The sequence below is a fragment of the Phyllostomus hastatus genome, unplaced genomic scaffold, assembly GCF_019186645.2.
Source record: "Phyllostomus hastatus isolate PE091 unplaced genomic scaffold, TTU_PhHast_1.1 phas_scaffold_78, whole genome shotgun sequence".
Classification (NCBI taxonomy): Eukaryota; Metazoa; Chordata; class Mammalia; order Chiroptera; family Phyllostomidae; genus Phyllostomus; species Phyllostomus hastatus.
In genome coordinates this window covers 14,120,012-14,142,295 of record NW_025334041.1, presented here as the reverse complement: position 1 = coordinate 14,142,295, position 22,284 = coordinate 14,120,012, and the positions used below count along the sequence as shown (strand labels likewise).

At 45.5% G+C, this 22,284-nt stretch overlaps 2 long non-coding RNA genes across 4 annotated transcripts; one reads left to right on the top strand and one right to left on the bottom strand.

Annotated features, from left to right (window-relative positions):
- Positions 1-1,541: 1,541 nt before the first annotated feature.
- LOC123811657 lies at positions 1,542-5,082 on the bottom strand. Of its 2 annotated transcripts, none has more exons than XR_006784417.1 (3): positions 4,964-5,082; positions 3,393-3,524; positions 1,542-2,825 (listed from the first exon to the last, which is right to left on the bottom strand). It is a non-coding gene; the product is annotated as an uncharacterized LOC123811657 (long non-coding RNA). The 2 variants fall into 2 exon arrangements; XR_006784416.1 differs by having other exon boundaries at positions 3,393-3,538; positions 4,964-5,065.
- A 164-nt stretch (positions 5,083-5,246) lies between these two features.
- On the top strand, positions 5,247-20,786 carry LOC123811656. 2 transcript variants are annotated; one of them, XR_006784415.1, is made up of 3 exons: positions 5,247-5,358; positions 6,749-6,958; positions 17,842-20,786. It is a non-coding gene; the product is annotated as an uncharacterized LOC123811656 (long non-coding RNA). The 2 variants fall into 2 exon arrangements; XR_006784414.1 differs by lacking the exon at positions 5,247-5,358 and adding an exon at positions 5,573-5,674.
- The last annotated feature ends 1,498 nt before the right edge of the window (positions 20,787-22,284 follow it).

Below are 22,284 nucleotides of genomic sequence, written 5' to 3'. Positions count from 1 at the left end.
TTATTCATGATAGCCGTAGCCCCAGAGAACACCCTTGACCTCTTGATGTCTTTTCTTCTAACACACACACATGCATGCGCTTGCAAAGACGCACACATTTTGATTTTATAAAATGGAGTGTTTTCTGCTTTTCATGAGATGAAATCTATGCTTTTTCTGTATCATTACTCTTTAGAAACAGGATTATCACTGCAGTCACATCAGTGTCCCCCACTTTTTAACCATCACCCATGGAAGAGATACTGAGGTTCTTCTTACGTTTTTGCTTATATAAATATGCTGTGATAAACATCCTTGAGCACATATCTTTGTTTATGTATCTGCTTCGTTTCTAAAAACTTTAATTGTATTGATTTCTAGAAATTAAAAAATCTAGGGAAATTCCCTGCTACCAAATTATGCTAAAAATGATAACAGCTATTTGAAAGTGCTTGGGTCACCACGGCTGCTGTAGGAGTGGATGTAAGGTTTTCTCACTTTGGAAAAAACAAAGGAAAACAGCATCTTTAATATGTTGATTTAAAGGAATTTTGTTTATTTTGCATTATACTCTGAGTCTGAATACTTTGAGGTGCTTTTTGGGCACTGTTAGGAACTGATGTATTGGTAATTTGCCTGTTGTTATATTGGAAAAGTTTGTTGTTGACTTATGAAGGTAATGCATGAAATTTTTTGAAAGTGATATACTGTACTAGTTTGTTCCTTACCTTCTAATTTTTACTTTAAAAAAATCATACATTTTCAGGGAATATTGTATCAAAATTAGTAGCAGGTATTTGAGAGTCGGATCTGCGATCATATCCTGGCTCTGCCTCTTACTAGCTATGTTTTTTCAGATTATTTACTTCTTTAATCCTCAATCTCCATATTTTAAAATTAATATAAAAACACCAATGTGATACATTTATGATAAAGAGTGAATAGAATAGTAAAAATAATCTTAACAACATTTATGTCAGGTATTATATACCCTTTTATTGGGTTGACCAAAAAGTTCACTTAGTTTTTTTTGAAAAATAAAAGACAATTTTCATTTTCACCAATAACTTTATTGATTTGGATATTTTGAGTATGTCAGCTATCTCCTGCTGTTATTGGCTTCTAGTGGGTAGAGGCCAGGGGTGCTGCTAAACATCTTCCAATGCGTAAGACAGCCCACAGCAAAGAATTATTTGGCTAAAATGTCAACAGTACCAAGAAACTTCGCAAACCACTTTTGACACATTTAGTCACAGCACCTTCTCCATATACTTCACAAACATTTTTTGCGTTCAGTTGTGTTTTTACCTTTCTTGAAATAATAAAGTATAATATGCCACATATGCTGCGTATTTTCTTCCATCTTCAATATTAAAATGGCTGCACAAAAATTCACCAACTTTGATTTTTTTAAATGTATGCTGATATGAGAAGGGACACAATGCACTCTAACAAAATTGTTTTTGAATAAAGTTAAAGACAAATAAGCACCACTAGAGCCATCGTACGGAAAAAAACAGACAAACGTTTTGACCAACCCAATGCATGGATCATTCCGTTTGGCCCTCACGCCAGCCGTACTGGGAAGTCTTCTGCCAGCGGGCTGCATTGCTTATGGCAGGCACAAATGCCGGGCTCTGAGGAGTCTCCTGGTAAAGAAGCCTGATACGTTTTGTTTATTCCAGCGTCTGCCAAACCTTTTTAATCACAGAAACTGTTTCAACAGTACCATTCCCTGGCATTTCAAGGACAAACTTCTTTTTAAGTTAAATTTTATTTTGAGATCATTGCAGATTCACATGGAGTTATAAGACATATTACACAGTCCTGGCATTTCAAGGACAAAGTTATTTTTAAATAATTTTTGTTTTGAGATAAGTGCAGATGCACATGCCGTTGTAAAAGATAATACAGAGAGATCCCACATACCCTTTACCCCATTTTCCTCAGCGGTGACGTCTTGTAAAACTGCAGGACACCACCACAGCCAGGACCTGGACACTGGGGAGGTCAACAGCCCCCCCCTCAACCTTCCCTCGCCACCACGGCGCCCACTTCTCTGCTGCCCCCTCCTCTTTAAGCCAAACCATTTTGCAGAGCGTCTGTGCCATTTTATATTCTCAGCAGCAGTGTGTGAGCGATCCAGTCTCCCCACAGCCTCACCAGCATTTGGTGTTGGCACTATTTTTTATTTTAGACGTTTTGATGGGTGCGTACAGGCATTTATTGTGGTTTTAACTGACATTTCCTAACGACTAATGGTTTTGAACATCTTTTCATGGGCTTATTTGCCATCTGAATACCTTCTTTGGTGAAACGTCTCTCCATGTGTTTTGCCCAGATCCTAATTATATTTTTTTAACTCAAATCTTGAGTTATTTATATGTTTTTGATCCTGGTTCTTTGTCGAATGTGTTTTACAAACAGGTTTGTCTGTTCGTGCCCACAATAGGGCCCTTCACAGAACAGAAGTTTTAAATTATGATTGAGTCCAGTTTAGCGGCACTGTTTTCTCTGAGTTTAAGATTCTAGATGACAGTTCTTTTCTTTCAGATTTTGAAAAGCAGCATTAATGGCCTTTGTTATTTGTGACAGGAAATCCACTGTTATTCTAATTACTTTTCTCTATAAATAAGGTGTCATTTTTCTCTGATTTCAAGATCTTTTTTCTTTGTCCATGGCTGTTAGCAGTGTAATTATGTTGTGTTTTGGTGCGGGTTTCTTTCGGGCTTATCCTATTTTGGGGTTTGCTCATAACCATTGGATAAACTCATGGGCAAGTGTCACATGTATGGGAGTCGCCGGTGATAGCAAAGAACAGCTGATAGCCAGTCGGGGTGATGGACCTAAAATGCAAATATGGTCATGTCACTCATGAACTCGAGACTCTTAAATGACTTCCCAATGCCTACTGAGAAATCCAAACTCAGCAGAACACAAAAGGCCACCTATGAGCTCTCCAGCCTCCCTCCTACCTCACATTTTGCATTCCAGTAGGTGGATCTGCCCACAGCTCTCTGGCACGCCCAGCAGTTTTCCTTTGCTCTACCCCTTCATGCCATCCTGTCTGCAGGGCCCTTCCCCGCCTGCTCCTCCACCATCTTCTCAGTCTGGCTAACTCCCCCGCCTCCTCCCAGACTTAGCGTATGGGTGTGGGCCATGACCTTGAGGTAGGCTTCTCTGAGTCCACTGACTCATCTCTGTTCTCGAAACATGCCTTGTGTGTTGTGCTCATTGAGTACTTGTCATATTATATTTTCCATTTACAAGTTTCCCCACTAGACTGTGAGTTCTGCCAGGACAGAAAACCCATTCTTATTTCACTTTGTAGCTGCAGTGCCTCGCCTGGTGCATGTAATATTGAGTAAACATGCAGATGCTGGCGGTACCCCCATGCACACCCGGGGCCTTACCCCTTTGCTCTGAGTGCAGCTTCCGTCCGGTGTAGGCTCCTGGCAATTCCAGCGGTTCCTGGAATAATTCGCTGTCCTTGTTTCTTCAGATAAACAAGAAGTATGGCAAAATGCTTTCTATTTGTTGATGACCTGATAAGAAAGTACTGTGATACTGATATGAAAATCACTACATGAATTTATAGTAATTGTTTATGAGGTGAGGCATGCTTTGATCTTCGTGATTAAGGACTCAGCTTTGGAATCAGAGCAATCTGTGTTCAGACCTCCTTCCATTAAATATTCAACCTAGGCCAAGAACCCAGCCTCTCAGCTACTTCATCTGCAAAATGGAGCTGATATAACTGCGTTGTTGGGAGAATTCAATGATATAATTCTTGCAGACTGCATAAGCACCTAAAAAACTGTGATGATTGTTTTTTATTAACATAAAAGTTATGGCTAGAAATTTGCATAGCTATACATGATCTGAAAAGAGATTTTTGCAGAGGTCAAACCATGAAAAATCAAAAGTGTTTGTTGTAAACCTGGAAAAGTGCTCTTGCACAGAGGCATAGAAAGCTTAACTTCGTACGTTGAAGAATGTCCAAGACCCAAAGGTCTTTGGCCCTTTTGCAAGTTAAAGGATTAAGTGAAAGGGAGCAACTGATCTCTGGAGTTGGGGCTGGGTGGCGTCTCCAAAGCAGAGTGTGCCTGTGCGTGTTCCGGGTTAAAGAACTGGAGACTTCTCCGGTAAACGCCCTGTAAACAAGCTCTGGTGGATTACCTGAACCTGCAGAAAACATAGTGACTGAAACCAAAACCATTGCTATCCTCTGGTATGTCACGGTTTTCAACCCTCTCTGAAAGCCTCTTACGTAAACAGATTTCAGCAGAGCTGCCCTGGTGGAGGAGGGAGGGTGAGCCCGTCCTGCTTTCCCCCGGAGTGGCCCATCCCGTCCACTCCATGGGTCAGGGTAACTGGGAGACCTGAGTCCAAACCCAACTCTCCCATTCCCTGGCTGTGTGTCATCTTGAACAAGTTCCAACCTCTCTGTTCTCAAGTCCCTCATCCATGAGATGAAGAGACACTGTGTTCCCTTCTACCCTGTAATTTTTGAAGGCTTCCCACCCGCTTTCCCTGATGCCTGGCTGAGCCATGGGAACTCCACATTTGACCTTGGTCTTGGGCAAAGATTGTGCTTTTCCCTTTCCCAACGAGGGGTCAGAACTCTCGAGGTAACTACATGATACTGTATCTAGTGCTGCGGATGAGATGATAGGTTGTGCCTGCCCAAGTCTGCACTGCGGTTTGGGAGAAACTTCAGGAGAAACACACACTGGAAGCGGCAGAGAAGGAGCTAACTCGAAGAGTGCAAGGGGACGAGATTTCTGTGAAGAATAATGTTGGTGACATTAAACAAACGACATGCGTGTGTGGGTAACATTCAGCACTAATGATATTTCAGCCCATGTCTCAGGCACTTCTTGCTGCGGTGTGAGAATGGTCATACTCAGCTTTGTTTCTGGGTTCAAGATTCCCAAAGTCCCCTCACGCTCACCCCACGCACACACAGGAATTTCAAACTCACTGGATGTGGGTTGGGCCGAGCTTTCTGCATTGGGGGAATTCCGAAGTCAGCCAAGGTTGCGAATCCTGTGTTTAGAGAGCTGATGTGCTGTCTGCCTCTTCCTCGGGGCAGACATTTCTGTCCAAAGCAAATAGTAAAACTGAAATGCTTTTATTATTTACCTAGCTAAACCTAGCTTCCAGTGCCTGTCATTACCATTCCAGTAGTACTTAACCCTGGCTTGGCATGCAGCAAAGTTAATATTTACACCGTTTACAAAACAGCTCAATGAGGGCTGGAACCACAGCACGCAAGAGAATTTGCTGCATCACGATCTCGTTTGAATTCTCTGATGGTGGTTTCGTGGTCTACGGGACCGAGTTTAGGGACTCGGGACTATCAAAACTTCAGACTTGGTGAGACCCGGATTATAGTTCCTAACCTTGAAGAATGTGACGGTTAAAAAAAAAGTTGGGGGGAGCAGGACAGTACAGAAACTTGTTCCCTGGCACTTGACATTGTTTACTTGCTCTCTGGAGACCTGGTGATCTCGGTCCCAGCCCCGGGCTTCCAGCTGCTGTCCCTCGTGATTAATGCAAGTGGACAGATGAACCTCGGGCATTCCCTCACGGGAGAACCGCCTGCAGGTTAATACGCTAGCTTAACCTCGTTTGACTGGGATTGGAGATTTTCTCAAATTGGTGTCGTCTGATGTCACTGAGGGGCTAAGAGGTACGCACTCTAAATTGTACCTCTGTCGGGGCTCACTCAACCACCTGTTTGCTTAAGTCAGCCAACAAGCCCGTATTTCCACGTAGTACTCCGTAGAGGACTCTTCAGCAGGAATTCGGAAAGGGACTCCCGCTTTCTTCCCTGCCGTCAAGACGAAGAAAACCGAGAATCAGAAACGGGGAATAGCAACAAGGGGAAGTGCTAACTGGGTCCTGCCTGTGCAGGCTTTTCAGTCAGACCCCGAAGTCTGTCTTTTCTAAAACACGCAGTATCTCCTATTTTTAAAGAAAGAGCTTAATGAATTATTTTCAAAAGAAATAAAAATGTTCATTCTCTTTGCCTCAATAATCTCTATTCCTGGTGCCCTTTAATCTGCTTTCTTTTCCACTTCCATGCTAGAAGGAGAGGAGGAAGCAGAGGAAGGAAGGAAGGAAGGAAGGAAGGAAGGACAAGAGGGAGGAAGGAAGGAAGATGTTGCACATACAGATGTGCTTCATACAGAGTTAGTAAATTGTGATGTATCAACTTGATGGATTACTGTAAAATTGTAACTGTGAACAATACAGAACAACACAAAAATGCTTATGTTTATGTGAAAAAAGCAAAACACAACAATGCATCTATAATGTGCCTTGGAAATGTATGACTGTATATGAATAAGAGCTAATAAGAAATAGGGAAAATAAAAGGTTGATATTTGGTAGCTGTGGAATACTGGGCTTTTATTCATTTTTTAAAAATTCTATTAATGCTGGTATAATATAGTTTGAGCAATAAAAAAGAAACAACAGTATGTCTTTTTTACAACAGTTTCAATGTTCTCTTTAAAGCATGATCTAACTCTAAAGTGTACTCTGAAGAGTACAAACTCATTTCATTCTGTGAAGGCTTGAAGCTCCTTGAAGATTTCTTATGCCCAATATTTAATATTTATAACATGAGGGTAGTGGAAGGTGGGGGATGAGGAGAACTGTAATTGAATGACAATTAATATAAAAATTAAATAGCTATTTTTACAGAAAACATATTCATAACATGACTAGAATATACATGTCATTATCCCTTGTTTGACAGATGGAGGCCTGGAGGTGCGGGGACATGAATGGGGCCACCAAGGTTATGTCATTTATCAATGAAGAGCAGGAGGAGCAGGAAGAGCAGCATAAAGCCCCAAGGGCTGAAACTAAATCCAGCCCACAGTCGGTGCCGTATTTTTCAAAGAGCCCAGTGGAGTCCCACACATTCAGGGAGAACTTGCTGAACACTGACTTTTTAAGTGCGAGGGTGAGTACAGTCAGAGAGACTGCGAGCCAGGCTCGTCCTGACTCCAGTCCCACCTCTCTCTAATTCGTCGTACATGGACAGCTGGGACAAGAATCCTGAAACGGAGCTTTCGCCGTGTCTCTCACCCACCCAACAACGGCTGCAAGTTAATAGTGCAGGTTCCAGACACTGCCTTTAGGGCATTCCTCACTGCACTTTAGCTACGTCCTTTTGCTTAGCAGTGCCTGGAGTGTGTCTCTCTCTTTCTCAGTCCGACCAAGTTGTCTCATACCTTTATGTGGTTGATAATCCCTTACAAGCATTTTTAAATGTGTTTTCATATTCATGTTAATCTAAAAAAATATTTTTAAAATTCTGGGTTCTTTGCATGACCCCTGATGATTGAGTGCTGACCCTCAGTGTCAGTTCTTCATTCGTGTCTGCACTGAGGGTCACCCTGGTGTCACGGAGAACCTCGGGGATTGCGGTGGGTTGAGGGGTGAAGAACAGCGGCAGGACCAGGACATAATGGTAATGTGCCAGTGCCACGGGAAGGCCAGGTTTTGCCCTGCACTTAGTGAAGGTGTCCTGGTGGTGGGGATGGGGTGTTCTGGAGGGAGCGTTGTTACCACGTGACACATGTATTAGTTAGTGACACAAAAGCTTGCACTGTAGCATTCACCTTTTAATGGTGTCAGCATCGATTTGGCTACTGCGAAACACCATCCTTCAAAATGAATTAACCTACTTGCATTGAAAAATTACTGGCTTTGTAGTCTTGTTATTTCATTTGTAAATTTGATTTGGTTGATAAAGTGTTCTAATGCCTTTAGTTAGTGTTCCAGTTACTATGGGTAACAAGTTACTCTCAAATGCAGTGGCTTAAAATAACATTTTATTATTATTTTTTTAGGGTTCTAGTGGCTGACGGGGCTCAGCTAGGCAGTTGTCGCTCGGGGTCTCACACAGCTACTGTCACATGGCAGCCAGGACGGGCGTGGTCTGAAGGCTCACTCACACATGTGGTGGCTGGGCTGGGAGAACTGGAGCAGCCGGGGCTCCTTGGGTGTGTATCTCTAATTCCACGTGGTCCCGCGTGGCCTCCCCACACGGTCCTGTGGGAGCTTCCACGTAGCCTGGCTTCTTACAAGGTAGGTCAGGACTCTAAAGGTAGTGGACAGAGAGATGACAGATGACAGATAGACAGACAGACAGATACAAAAAACATAGATATTAGAGCAACAGACACTGAATCACATTTTCTAATTTAATAGCAGAAATCACTCAGTATCTCTTTCACCACATCCTAGTTGCTAGAAGCAAGTGACAAGGCTAGCGCACATACAAGGGGAAGAAAATTAGACTTTTCTTTCATGAAAGACATGTCCAAAAATTTGCAGACATGTTTATAACCGGCACAGTTACACAGTTCCTTCTCTTTCCTACCTATTTACCTTGGCCCTGCCATCCTTCGCAGCCAGGTGAGGCATCCCTGGGCCCCTGGAGACAGCCCAGGTTGCTCCAGACCTCAGTCATTTCTCATTCAATAAAAACCCCAGAGCCCACAGTCTGTACCCCTTGTTTTGTTTCTGTTGTCAGTAATGAAAATAGTAACAGGCATTGCCCATGCGTGATCTAACTACAAATCCTCATACCAGTTGGGTAAGGAGCGTTTCCCATGCCCCATGTTACGGTTGAGTGTATTGCCCAAGGCCATCGCAGCTGGGCACGGCCTGTTTGACTCCGGAGCTCCTTCTCTTCAGCACCGTGCTATGTGCTGCTTCCAGTAACATAAGTCACATTTGTGGGGTGTTCCTGGGAAGCACAAAAGGAAAAAAGGGGGGAGGGAACCAGTAAAAGAAACACACAAAGACAGTAAAGTCAGAGAAGCAAGTGACCCCAGTGACTGCTCAGAGGTGCCCCAGCACCCTGTCAGCCACTCCACCCTCCACAGCCCGTCATCGGTCGGTCTCTCCACTTCTGAGCTAGCAGTCATAAAATGTGCCTGCATCCACCGTGACATTTGGAAGACAAAGGCACTTTGCAAATGTGGATGCCAAATCTGCACAGAACTGCTGAGAGAAGAGATGAATGGAGAGCTGAACTCCCCGAGAAAGGGCCTATCCCTGGTTTATCCTTAAGTTCTGGTCGATCCTCAGCCCAGCCCCCATCCTGGTGCACACAATATGGCCCACCGCTCATCACATCTGTACAGTCCGTTTATGTGTCCTCGGTTAAATCCTTCTCTGAAAGAGGACCTGTGGATACAGGGTAGATTTTTAGTGTTATCCTCAGCAATATGCAGGTCCATTTCTGGAGGTTTTACTCAAATAAGAACTGGTAAATACGCCTCATACAAATTAACCCCTGCTATTAGAAGGCTTTACACTAGCAGGGATACTGCAAATTTGCTTTTCATTAACCTAATGAGCAGAATTCCATAGTGGAACGGGGCTTGGCAAAGGCCTGCCAACTAGCCGAGGCACCACAACTTTTGCACTTGGAATCTGAGGCCAACCATTAGTAAGATTGCACAATCATGAAAACGTATCTAAGCGTCTAGTTGTGTCTTCGGTTATATTTATGACATGCAAACTGGGCTACTCTGCCAGAAATCTGAGAGCTGTCGGGTTTGTGACTGCCAGGGAGCTAAATTTAAAAGCTATTTTTTAACCAAAATTATTGAGAAAGACAGAGAGGGGTAAAGTAAAATTATGTTGAGGACTGAAGGAAATACATCGTGTGGTTAAGAGGGCAGCTGTGCATGTCTCTCTCTGCCATTGGCTGGGCACAGGACAGGGAGGCGGTAATTCTCTGAATTCGAGTATCCACATTTAAAAATTAAAGATGTTAATAAGAGTTGTTTTGAAAATTAAATGACACTGTCTATGAAAGTGCTTAGAACAGTATCGACCACAAAATGAATGTTTGATAAACGATTATAAATATGATCATCTGGGAATAAATAAAAATGGTGTTCCTTCTCTGCTCTTGGCAACAATGGGTTTATTTAACCTCTTTTGATTTGCAAAGCATTTTAAAACTCTAAGGAGAAACTGTAGTCTCTCTCTCTAGACAAGTGCACATGTGTACACGCTCAAAATTCTGCATTTTCAGAGGTTCAAGGACTCTCTCACCTATCTTTCCATTCCTTTTTTTTCTGTTATTTTTAAATTCTGTGACTATATGTTTACAGTTGTGTGATTAGCCTTCCTTAATGGCAGCTTCTAGAAGTAAGAAAACCAACTCTAAAACTTGGCGTTTAGATGTAAGATTTGAGAACCTTTAAGACCAAGGTAATCAGTCAATCAAAAAGTTATGGGTAACTCAACAATAAGAAAATAAACAACCCAATTTAAAAATGGACCAAAGACTTGAACAGACACTTCACCAAAGAAGATGTACAGGTGACAAACGTATGGGAACATGCTCCACATCATATGTCATCAGGGAACCGCAAAGTAAACTGCAGTGGAACACCGGTACACACCTGTCGGAATTGTCAGAACCGGGAACACTGAACACACCAGCGGCTGACAAGGATGGGGAACAACAGGAACTCCCACTCATTGCTGGTGGGAACACAGAATGGCACAGCCGCTCTGGAAGACAGTTTGTAAAACTAAACATACTCTTACCACATGACCCAGCAATCGCTTCGTGGGAATTTACCCAGAGGAGTTGAAAACTTACGTCCACACATAAACCTGCACATGAATGTTTGCAGAAGCTTCATTCATAATTGCCAGAACCTGGAGGCAACCAAGACGTCCTCCAGTAGATGAATGGATAAATACACTTGGCACATCCAGACAATGAAATATCACTCAGCGTTGAAAATAAATGGAATATCAGGCCGAGAAGAGACATGGAGGAAACTTAAATGCATACTACTAAGTGAAAGGAGCCAATCTGAAAAGGCTGTATACTCTGTGGTTCTAACTATATGACATCTGAAAAAGGTAAAACTATGGAGACATTAAAAAGAGCAGTGGATGCCAGGGGGTGGGGGTGGAGTAGGGAGGGATGAATAGGAAGAACACAGAGCATTTTTTAAGGTAGTGAAACTACTCTGTAGGAAACTATAATAGTAGATACATATTATTATACATGTATCCAAAGCCACAGAATGTATAGCACCAGGTGTGAACCATTAGTGTAAACTGGACTTCTAGTGATAATGATGTGTCAGCATAGGATCGTCCGTTGTAACCGATGTACCACTCTGGTGGGGGATGTTGATGATGGGGAAGGCTGTGCATGGGCAGGTGTAGGAAGTATATGGGAAATTTCTGTACCTTTCCCTCAATTTTACTGTGAACCTAAAACTTCTCTAAAAAGTGAAGTCTATTTTTAAAAAGCACACAGACTGTTTTAAGCGTATTAGCTCTTTGCAAAAGAGTGATTCTAAGTTGATAGTATGGAACTCAGAACACATTAGCTCTCAGTAACTGCATTAAAAATGACAGTTCTATTACCAGGACTATGCTTAGAACATCTTTAGCCTATGAGGCTGGTACTGAACCCATTATCTACAACAAACTCAATCTTCTTCCTGCGTCTCCCATCTTGAATGGTTGGAAAATCCACTTACCCAGTAATTCACTTACCCATTCAGCAACTGTACTAAGTTTTGGCAAGGTATAAATGGACAAATTAGATCTTACCCTTAGGAGCTTAAAGTCTGGAGGAGAAAGATAGCCAAACTAATAAAGGGTTCTTTGGTGTAGTGGGGTGAATGGTATGATTTTCCCTACGTATTTACTCTGTCCTGCTCTGGAAGGGATAAACTTCCCTACATCACTGGCACTGGGTTGGGACATACAACTTGCTTTAGTCAATAAAATGAGAGCAGGCATGATGCATGTGACAAGTAAGCAGGAGCTTTAAATGCAACCGTGTGTTTCAGCTAGAGCTCCGACTTGCACTTCTGATAACTGTCACCAGAAGAGCATGCCCCAGGGCACAGTGGCTCCTGCAGCCTGAGTCCTGAATGAAGAGTCATGTGGGGCAAACCCAGAGTCAACCCACAGCCTAGAGCAGAGCTGCAGCCCACCTCCCCACACGCATGTAAACGAGCCAGAGATGAGTGCTTGTTACTCCAACGTGGAGTTGTCTCTGCAGCAAAACCTGACTTGTACTAACGAGCTTAACAGAGAGCATGTTCATCTCAACCTTGGTATCTGAGAAGATAATATGATAAAATAAAATAAAATAAAAAGATGTTGAAAAGCTAAGAATGCCAATAGAGTTGTATGGAGGTTGTGTGGAGGTCCTGAAGCCAGGTGAAGAGATCAAGACACCTGGATTGGTAGTGAACAGCCCAGCACGGCATGCTCCATTATTATTAAATGACTGTGGGAATCCTGACCCTGCACTAGGCCTCTCTGAGGCCTCGCCCATGGGGAGAAGGGAAGGTACCTCAGTACTGCTGGGCAGAGTTGGAAGTCAAGGCTTCCTGGGGGTCTCCACTGGCATTGCAGAAAGAGCGGGCCTCGTTATGCTGGCAGGGATGGAAGTCCCAGCTCCCTGCTCGGCTTGCTCTGACACCACCCCAGTGAGGTTGGTGAGCTGCCTGGTTGCAGCATCGGGGGCTGGAAGTCGGGGCTCCCGCTTGGCCTTTGCTGCTGTGGGTGGGGTGGAGTCACAGTTTGTTTCCGTGGTGTTTGGCTTGAGTAAAGTGGTTATTGTCTAAAAGTTTTTGTTTTGCTAGACTGTCTGCCCTTTTCCTGCTCTTTTACTAGAAAGAACAGGGTTTTGTCAGGACATTTTCTGTCTGCTCCTGTTGGCATTTCCAGATGGCATCTCAGATTCTGGAATAAATGAGGCCAACGGAAAACCCAGGAAACTCACCGCAGGGTCACTCCCTGGGGCCTGAGGTCCCTACCAATCTGCTTTCTTCTCTCCACTTTTAGAATCCTTTTATCTTGTTTATATATACATATATAATGTGTAGGCATTTTAGTTGAACTTGTGTGTTAATCATGTTTTTAAAAATTTTTCTATAGGTAGTATGATTGTTTGATATTTTAAAAAACCTTTCTGTCTAGGGAGAGACTGCCGCTCCCCAGGCTGGCCAATTCTTAGAGATGGCAAAGGACAGGAAGGGAACACACCTTTCAAATGCAAACTAAGCAGTCCAGAGCCATATCTCCCCTATCTTGCTTGGGCACCCCAGAAGGGAATCATCCTCTGCCTGACGCATCCTAGGGCCAGGGGCCAGACCACCGCAGACCACCCCTGTAGGCCCAAAGCAGCTGAAATCATTCCAACTGGCCAGTCCTAAACCGCTTACCCTGCCTCACCTTGCTGCTGCCCCTCCACTCGCTCCTGCTTCTGCTTCCTGGCCACAGCGGGTGCTCCTTCTGCGGCCCTGCCCAGTGAGCCCTGCCTCTTGTTTCTAGGGGAACTGTGGGCAACATTAAACTTTTCTTTCAATGACATTGATCACTCAGTGACCTTTATGAGTTAAGACCCTGGCACAAAACAACTTGGTAGGAGCAAAGTGACAAAACATGTCTGCTCCATCCTTCCAGAGGCAGAAGGCCGAAAGGATTTTTCAGAAGGTAACTAGCCTGCCTGACTTTTACGTTCACCCCTTCGTAGTCACCTCTCCTGTTGTGCTTACTTGGCAGAACTGTGCCCTGGGTTCAATCTGACTCTCCACCTGCTTTGTGCTTCTTTGTGCGCGCAGTTGAGTCTGGCTGGAGCGGAACACTCAACCGCACAAACTGGCGTTATTTTATTTGATGATCGTGCACAGTACTCTCTCTGTGTCCTTCATCCTGCCTGCACTCCTCCAGTTCCCCACTCCATTCTGTCTGCCCCTGTCTTGCCCTGTACAATTACTTTGCTACTTTTCCTTCCCCCTCAAGCCTCCAGCACCTCCTGTCCCATCCCTACTCTCCGCTGCTGAATCTGCTCACCCAGATGGTTGTTGAACCTGCTCCCTGTGCCACCAAGAAATCGAAGCAATGCGAGAAGCTCCACAGTTTCCTTACTGCATGTCCATTCACCTACCACAGTCTCTGAACTCTGTCTTCCTGCCTATTGCTATAAATAATGAACTGCCCAAGCTTCCCATCTGTATTAGCCATATCTTGCTGCTATTGAGGGGTAATAACAAGTTACCCCTACAACTTAGTGGCTTAAAACAACAAGCATGTATTATCTCACAACTTCTGTGGGTCAGAAATTAAGGAGTGTCTTAGCTGGGTAGTTCTAGCTCAGAGCCTTGCATGAGGCTGTCGTCAAGGTATCAGCTTGGGTGGCAGAAATTTAAGGCATGGCTGGTCCTGGAGGACCTGCTTCCGAGATGGCGCCTTCCAAGGCTGTTGGCTGGAGACCCCAGTTCCTCACCACACGGGTCTCTCCATAGGGTTGCTCAAGAGTCCTCACAGCAGGGCAGCTGGTTTCGCCCAGAGTGAACGATCTGGGGAGAGCCAGAGGGGGGCTGCGATGTCTTTAGGATCCAGTCTCAGAAGTCACACACCGTCGCGCTCTTTGGTAAGAGCAAGTCACAGGGTTCAGCCCATACTCGGGGGAGAGAAAAGTTAGGCTCCCCTTTGAAAGGGAGGCCCGACAAAATATTTGTGGGTGTTTTAAAAGCACTATAAAGTGAATCCCTTCATTTGTACTCAAATGAAGTACTCCCAAAACTCCTTAAAAAACTCCCAAACCCCCACCCCCCGAGACTCAATCTAATTTTTTTTCTTGCCTTTGCACAAAACTCCGAGGGGCTGCCAATTACCTCCTCCTCCTCTCACACCCAGTCTGGCTGGACTTTCTTTCCCCAAAATTCATGAAAACTGTTCTTGTCGAGTCACCAGTGACCAACCCCCCCGTTGCTAAATCCAAAGGTCAGTCCCAAGTTCTCTCTCTAATGCACTTTCTCCACCTGGCTTCGGGGCCACCTTGGTGTCTTGGTTTTCCTCCTCCTTCACAGGCTGCACCTTCTCCACCCCCGCCGTGGGTCCCCCTTCTCTCCCGCTCACTAAAGCTGCAACACGTGAGCTCCAGGGCGCTGGTCCTCTCTGTCCTCTCGCCACACGCATGCCCTCAGTGATCTTATGAAATGTCAGGGCTTCACGTCCCATCCGTAGGCCCTGGCTCACAAATGTTCATCTGCCACACTGCCCTGTCAGCTGAATTTCTGACTCACACGTTTCTCTAGCACATCCCTCCCCAAGTGTCTGACAGACGTCTGACATTCAACATGTCGAACACCGAGATGTCCATCTCATCCCACAAGTCTGCCTCACGCTCAGCCTTCCTCGCCTCAGCTGATGGCAGCTCTGTCCCCTCTCCATGGTCACCCAGGTCCTGCATGCCTTGTCTCAGCTGTCAGTCACCTCACAGAAGCCCATCCTGACCGTGCTGTTTAAAATTGCACCTCTCACTTCTCATCAGCCTTATCCTGCTTTACTTTTCCTCCCCCCACTGTGTATAGCATACGCCATCCTCTAACATACTATGTAATTCATTTATTTATTATACTTACTGTGTTTCTCTCCTCCGCAAAGGTGAGGGTCTTTTCTTTGTTCACAGATGTGTCCCAACTTTGCTTTGTTCATTGGTGCATCTTGCATCTGTGTGCACATAATATATGCTCAAGTAAATGCTTGCTTGCTGAAAAAATCTTGCCAATGTTTCAAAAAATGAAAGTCCTCTCCAGATGTACTGTGTGGCTATGCGTAGTTGGGTATGGGAAGAACAGGTATATCAGAAATGTTTTTACCTGTAAGTAATAGGAAAATAGTGTGACTACTTTGGATTAAAGAAATAAGAGTGATTTTCTACTCAGAATATGATGTCTGAAGGTGTGGGCTTTGTATCTGTTATATCAGAGTTCATGTGTCTGCTTCTGGTGCCTTGTCTCTGAGACTCACAGTGGCTGCAGGAGCCCAAGTCATCAACTCTACATTCTAGGCAAGGAGAAGAGGAGAAGGGAGATGAGGTGTTAGCACCAATCAGAGCAAAGTTTAGGCAAAAGTGGAATTGGAGAAATGGAGATAGATTTGCAAAATATTTTTATTATAGATTGGGAAGGTAGTAAAGAAAAGAATGATTTTTTTTTGAGAAATTGTGTGAATGGTGGGGCCATTTACTAAGTGGTTCAAAATCAGGGAGAAAGAGATGTGGAGAGAAAGAGAAAATCAAGATCTCTAATTTGGACATACAGACTTGGAGACACTTGCCCACTGTCTAAGTGCAGATGTCAAGGAAGCAGTCGGTGCACGAGTCTAGTGCTAACAGGAGGGTCTGGGGCTGGGCAGAGAGCCATGAGCACATGGGTGGTAGTTAAAGTCATCGCGCTGAGTCAGCTCACTGGGGAATGCAGATGGACAGTGTCCAAAACTGAGCCGTGGATGAAGGGGAGAAGGAGAGAAGGGGAAAGAGCTAGAAAAAAAAAAGGCTGAGAAGGAGAAGAAAAGGAAAAATCAGGAAAATGTGTCATTGAATTATGAGAGCAGAACATTTTAAGAAGAAAAGTTCCTGAGCCTTTCAGAGTCCCGGTTTCTCATCTATAAAGTGGGGTAAGAGTAGCTATCCCCTAGGGCGTGTATGAGGCTGAGATGCTAGAATATAGGTGAATGTCCAGCCTGTTGACTCCCTGTGACAGGCACACAACCAACGCCTGTTCCCTCCCATGTCGCGTAGCCTCCTAGGCCGTTGTGCCAGACCCATGGGAGGAGAGAACATTCCAGGAGACGGTCTTACATTCCAGCCAGGTATCTTGACTCAATATGGTAAATAGCCACTTGTCTGGAAAAATATTTATGCAGGATGAATAGAACAAGTATCGATTTTGTTTTATCCTGGTATCTGTGTAACTCAAGGACAAGGGAGACACAGAACATGAATTTTAGAAACAGTTAATGTGCTGCTCATATTTTCAAGTCTGCATTAGGAGTGAATGAATGAACACTTGTTTGACAAATAAAGGAATGGACTACGTGACAGGAAATGACATACTGTTTATTTCAGGGCAGCATTAAGATGTTTGTGAGTGTGTGTGTGTGTTAATTTTCTGAAGGTGATTGACCAGGTTGGTTCCATAATGGGGTTACAAAGCTGATATCGCGAGACTACTTCTTGCTCCCGTACCACACACTGGACTCTTGCCCACCCGACAGCGGGTCTGCGGCAAGTCCATCACCCCTACAGGGGACAGTAGAAACCCAACTCACAGCAGATGTGCTCTGCCCTAGAGAGTGAATTTAGGAGATGAACTCCATGTTCCAGGGTGCAAATCAGCTGCACATCTTTATATACTACTTAGGCCGGGGTTAACTGCCAAACCTCTTCATGTAGTTACGGCTGCAAGTGTGTTTGTGGCTGTGTCTGCCTCCTGTGCAGGCAGGGCAGGTCCCTGTGTTTGAACGGGAAGTGCAAGCCCACCTAGACACCAGGAAAGGTTTGCCCACTTAAAGTCGAGCGAATGGAAATTAGAATGGAAAAATGAAGGGGCTGTAACTTGAAGGGAGAAGAGTATTGGGGTTCGTAGTAATTCAAGTTCTTGGAGTCAACCATCTTTTTCTCCTCTCTTGGTGGCGGTTTGGTCCCCCTCACCCCCTGCCTTTTGCTCTTTGTTTGCAGTTTGCTTTGAAACCACATTGGATAAACCAGTGATGATTGTAAAATGGAGGATTTAGATATAACTGTAGAAAACCAGGCAGACATTTGGGGCACTGGGTACCCGAGAACTGTTCAGCAACACGCAGTGTATCAACCTCCTTTCCCTTCCCCAGTGAGTGACTTATGTACAGACTGCAGGGGACACGGTCGAATGGTTATGGGACCTAATTTAAACTTGTTTGGAAACGGCCAGCAATGTATACTGGGCTGAATAATCCATCCTCAGCTGCCTACAACCATTTTATTTTAATCACTCTCTTCCGCAGCCTCCCTGGAAGGCCATCCATTCACCCAACAGACGGAGCAAGGAGCCTCACAAGGAAGCATTTCATTGCTCACTGAACACAGACTGGAAGCGCTGTTTTGTCGTTGGAAAATCTTCAGTCTGTTGCACCCTTCACGTCTTGGCTGGGGGAGACAGGGCCTGACAGATCGCATTCCCAGAGTTCCACTGGCAGGGCTGATGAAGTGAAGGCGCCGCTCGCAGAGAAACCACATCGCCGGTATGTGCAGCTGGAGAAACGCTGGTCAAAAATGTAATGTTTGTTAAATGGAAAGGGAAATAAGCGTCTATCCTCCAGTGCCTGCTAAAAACTTAATGATTTTCCTGGCAGCCTTTGAAGAAAGGACAAAATCATAGTTCCAGGTTCAATTTCCTATGGCCCCTTGAGAAAAACAACTAAAGGCAGGGAAAGAAAAAAAAATAAAACCTCTGATTGGGAGCAAGATTTTTGCGGCTGGTTCTCCCTTCCAAACCATGTAAGCTGGTGGTACAAGAGCTAGTATTAACTCCCCCCACCCCCTCCTGTGGGAGGCATTATGAGCCCAGGTGAGGTATTGAATGGCGAGGTGCTGGACTTGAACATCTGAGGGGAGCATCAGACAGGTGCTCGGAGACAAGGTTGGCAGAGGCTAGGGTCGACAGAGGTATTGGGCGGCCTAAGTTGGAAATGGATTAGAAGAAAGTAGTTGGAGTGGGGCAGGTGGAGATTGTACTGAGATGATAAAGCTGATTCTTCGTCTGCACTAGCCATACACTAGGCGTTGCACTGAGTACATTACACAGAGGACTTTTGTTTCATAGAAGTTGGCTGTGGTTATTGCTCTTGGTTTGCAGATGAAGCCACTGCGGCCCAGTAAGTTATGAGTCTTTTGCAAGGTTGTCTCCGCCGGGAAGGAGAGAGCCAGGATTCAAATCCAAAAGATGAGTCCGGAATTTAGTATCTGGCGCTAGATCTGGCCTCTGGGACACAGTGGCTGAGTTCCTAAATTGGGGCGTGATGCTAACAGCCTCCTCTTCTCTTTTCTCCTCTCCTTCCTTCTGCTGCACTTCTGCCAGCCTGGCCATCGCCCAGGCTCAAGCGCTAACGATGAGCAAAGCAAGAGGCAGCACAGGCAGCCTGGAGAGACAGGCCGGGCGGGACCAGGACAGGAAGAGCAGGCTGCTGGGACCGTGTCAGCTGATGGGAAGGAGGAAAACTCCTCACGTCCCCATTGGCTCCTCCGAAATCTGTTCACTTGAACTTTAAGAGAAAATTAAACTTTTTCTCTACAGTTGGCAAATTGTTCTCTCAAGAAGCCAAAAATAATGAAACTGGGACAGAGTAATAGCCAAATAGTGGATCAAAATCCATATTACAAAATAGTATTTCTAAGAGTTGCATTGAAACATATTTTGGGCCATAGGAGGGAAAACGTTCTGGTTAACATAGTGTTGTAGGTTGCAAATATCTTTAAATGTTTGAAGGGCTAGCAGTGAAGGGGGGAGCTGACTGCTTCTGCGTGGCTTTCAGTGAGGCGTTAAGTCCTATTATTCTAACAGAAAGGCTGTCCGTCTGTGAGCGGCCACCCCCATGTAGCAGGGCAGGGACCCTTCGTCAGAGAGCAGAAGCCAGATCACTGGGCAAACTTGATTGCATGTGACAACCCCTAGGACAGTTTTAAAATGCTGATCCCAGCAATTTTAATGTAATTGATTTGGGGTGACCCCAGCATTGAGGTCCTTAACAACTCCACCAATGATTCTAATAGGCAGCAAAGTTTGAGAACCACTGAGCTAGGTATCTGTCTCATCAGAGATGTCGAGGAGCAGACTCCTGCTTTGTGTGGGCGGTCGGTCCAGGTTATCTCCAACACCCCTTTCCATGCTAAGCCTGTAATTTGCTAAGGAAAGCCCTTCACTGTGTGCTTGTCGTTTATGATGGCCAGCAATAACTTTATGATCAATTATCAGTGAAAGAGGGCTATGATTTTTAGTGTGGAGGAGAGTAAGAAGCTGTAAGTAACAAAAGGCCACATCCATTCTCTTGGATTTCTGCCTCTTCAAAATTACATTCAAGGAAAAGAAGCGAAGAAAGTGCACGATAAATTTAGAAGGCTATTAATCCCAAACCACCCTTGTTCCTGGCCCTGTCTCCTGGCACTCTGTGTGAAGAGTTTCTGGAGACTAATAATAACGGTGCACGTGAACATACGTGCATCCTGAACATCAACCTCATTGTTTCACTGGAGCAGTGAGTTGGGCTTTAGAAGAATTTCCGGAGGGGAGAGAAGAGCACGGGGGTCTGACTGCCAGGTGAAAAGCAGAGGAAGGGCCGTTCTGTCCCTGTCTCCACGTGATGTTCCTGCCACCTTGCATCATTTTTCTCACTCGGAGATCTAAATATTGAATTTGGCAGGAGCTGTCAGAATCCTTTCAAACCACAGTCGGAACTTCACACAGGGCCTGCCCAAATCCCGCAGAGGGACTGAACAGTCATGAGTGCCAGTGCACTATTTAAAGACGGGAAAGTACAGGACTGAAGTCCACAGAGCCACTTCCAGTAGATGTGAAGAGCTTCCCGGAGCACTGCCTGCTGGAAACAAGCTCTCGGGCTGGTTTTCGCCTGCCACGGTCCTGCAGCGCAGTCGGGACACAGCGTCCCCCTGGCGTTTGGGTAACCTTAGAAGTTAGGCAAACGCAGAAGGGCTGGCTCCCTGCAGAGGGGGCACTGTGAAGCCCAGAAAGACTCCAGCGGGGCCCTGCGGCAGTAACACAAAAGGAAGCTAAACTGGGTGTTTCTGATCTAGATGTGAGTCCTCGGAATTGTAACGTGGTACAGCACTGCGGCAGGCAGCAGAGTCGGAGGGGAGGTATTCAGCATTTGTCCACAAAACGCCCCCCCAAAAGCTTGATGTCTGAGATACTATCTGTTCTTTAAAAAATAAAAATAAAAGAAGTGTGGCAAACTGTCTCATTCCTTTACAGTTAAGAGTGTAGTATGTTAGTTACATTGATGAAACATCCATTGCCAGTGATTCACATTGAACCTGGTGGAGCAGCTTTGGCTGGAGCAGTGGAAGTGACTGGCAGACAGACAACTTCCTCATGTGTGGGAGTAGAATGATCTAGAAACCTTTGAGCTCTGATTGGAGAAGTATGCTGGGAAAAAGACAACAGATCTTGCCTCTGAAATGTCCACTCATGTGTGAGAGTAAATCTCTACTGTCCCTAGAGTGTGGACACCAGCTCCTCGGGCAGGTTGAGGGGATGATGGTCAGCAAGAACAGAGGGCAGGTGCTGACGGACCTCCCAGCAGCCTCGGGTGGCAGAGAACGGTGGGGGAAGCCGAGGGAGGCTGGGAAGAGAAGAGAGCAAGAGCAAGCCGTAGTCCCTCTCATGAAAGAGGAGGAATCCTTCCTAATCCTTCCACAGGCAAACAGGAGAAAATAGGTATTGCGGTGGGAGATTTGGGCATGTGAAACCAAGAATAGCCTCAAAGAGAAACCAAATTTTATTGAGTGTGTTTTCCTAAACAACAATTTGGTACCTGATGCTTAATCCTCACCTTCTTGAACTTTCCTGCCATCCTGAGCCAGGGAACAGCTTTGTGGGCCACCCATCACTCACCCTTGCCTGGAGGCCCTGGACTCCATCCACCTTCCTCTCTGCCCTGCCTGAGCACCCCACTCTGGCAGCAATACTGGGATCTTATGACCCTGAACTTCTCTATTACTGAGACCTTGAACTTTGGTCAGCCACTGCCCAGCCATATCCTCTTATGCAGCAAACTCCTTCTCTCTCTTTGCTTTGACCGTGCTTACCTGTTCAGACCTCACAGGGCCTCAGTGTCCGTAGCCTGACGCCACGCATTGCCAGGCCCATCTGTTACCTGGCAGCTCTGCTTCCTTTCCTGCGTATCTTGAATCATATCCCAATGGTTCAGCTAGTCTACACCCTTCAGCGACCCTCCTTCCTCACTACCCTCCACCACGTCTTGTGCTCATTCCCTCCCATCCCGCATCCATGCTGCCAAACACTGTGAGGGAAGAGACCACACAGACGTGTAATTCACAGTCACCACAGTTCATGGTGCTCAGCTCCTGCCTGGCCCTCGGTGCTGCTTGGCAAGTGTGCCTCGCCCTGGTCACCTCCCAGCAGCCATCGCCTTCCTGCAATGCTGGCGTCAAGCTCCCTGTCCCCTCGTAACCCTACCCCTCTTGTACCCCACAGAAAACCTCACTCCCGCCCCACAGAGGACAAGAGTCAAAATAATGTTAATTCCCTGTCAGGTCAGCGTTACCGCCACATTCACCTGCATCTGCATCCACCCTTACCAACTTCCCCCCTACACCCACCCCTGCTGTCTGGAAGGGAGAAGGAGCCCCCTGGATGTTTGAACTATTGCCTCCTACCCTCTCGGTGACCCCAGGCCTTGTCCCTCCCTGTC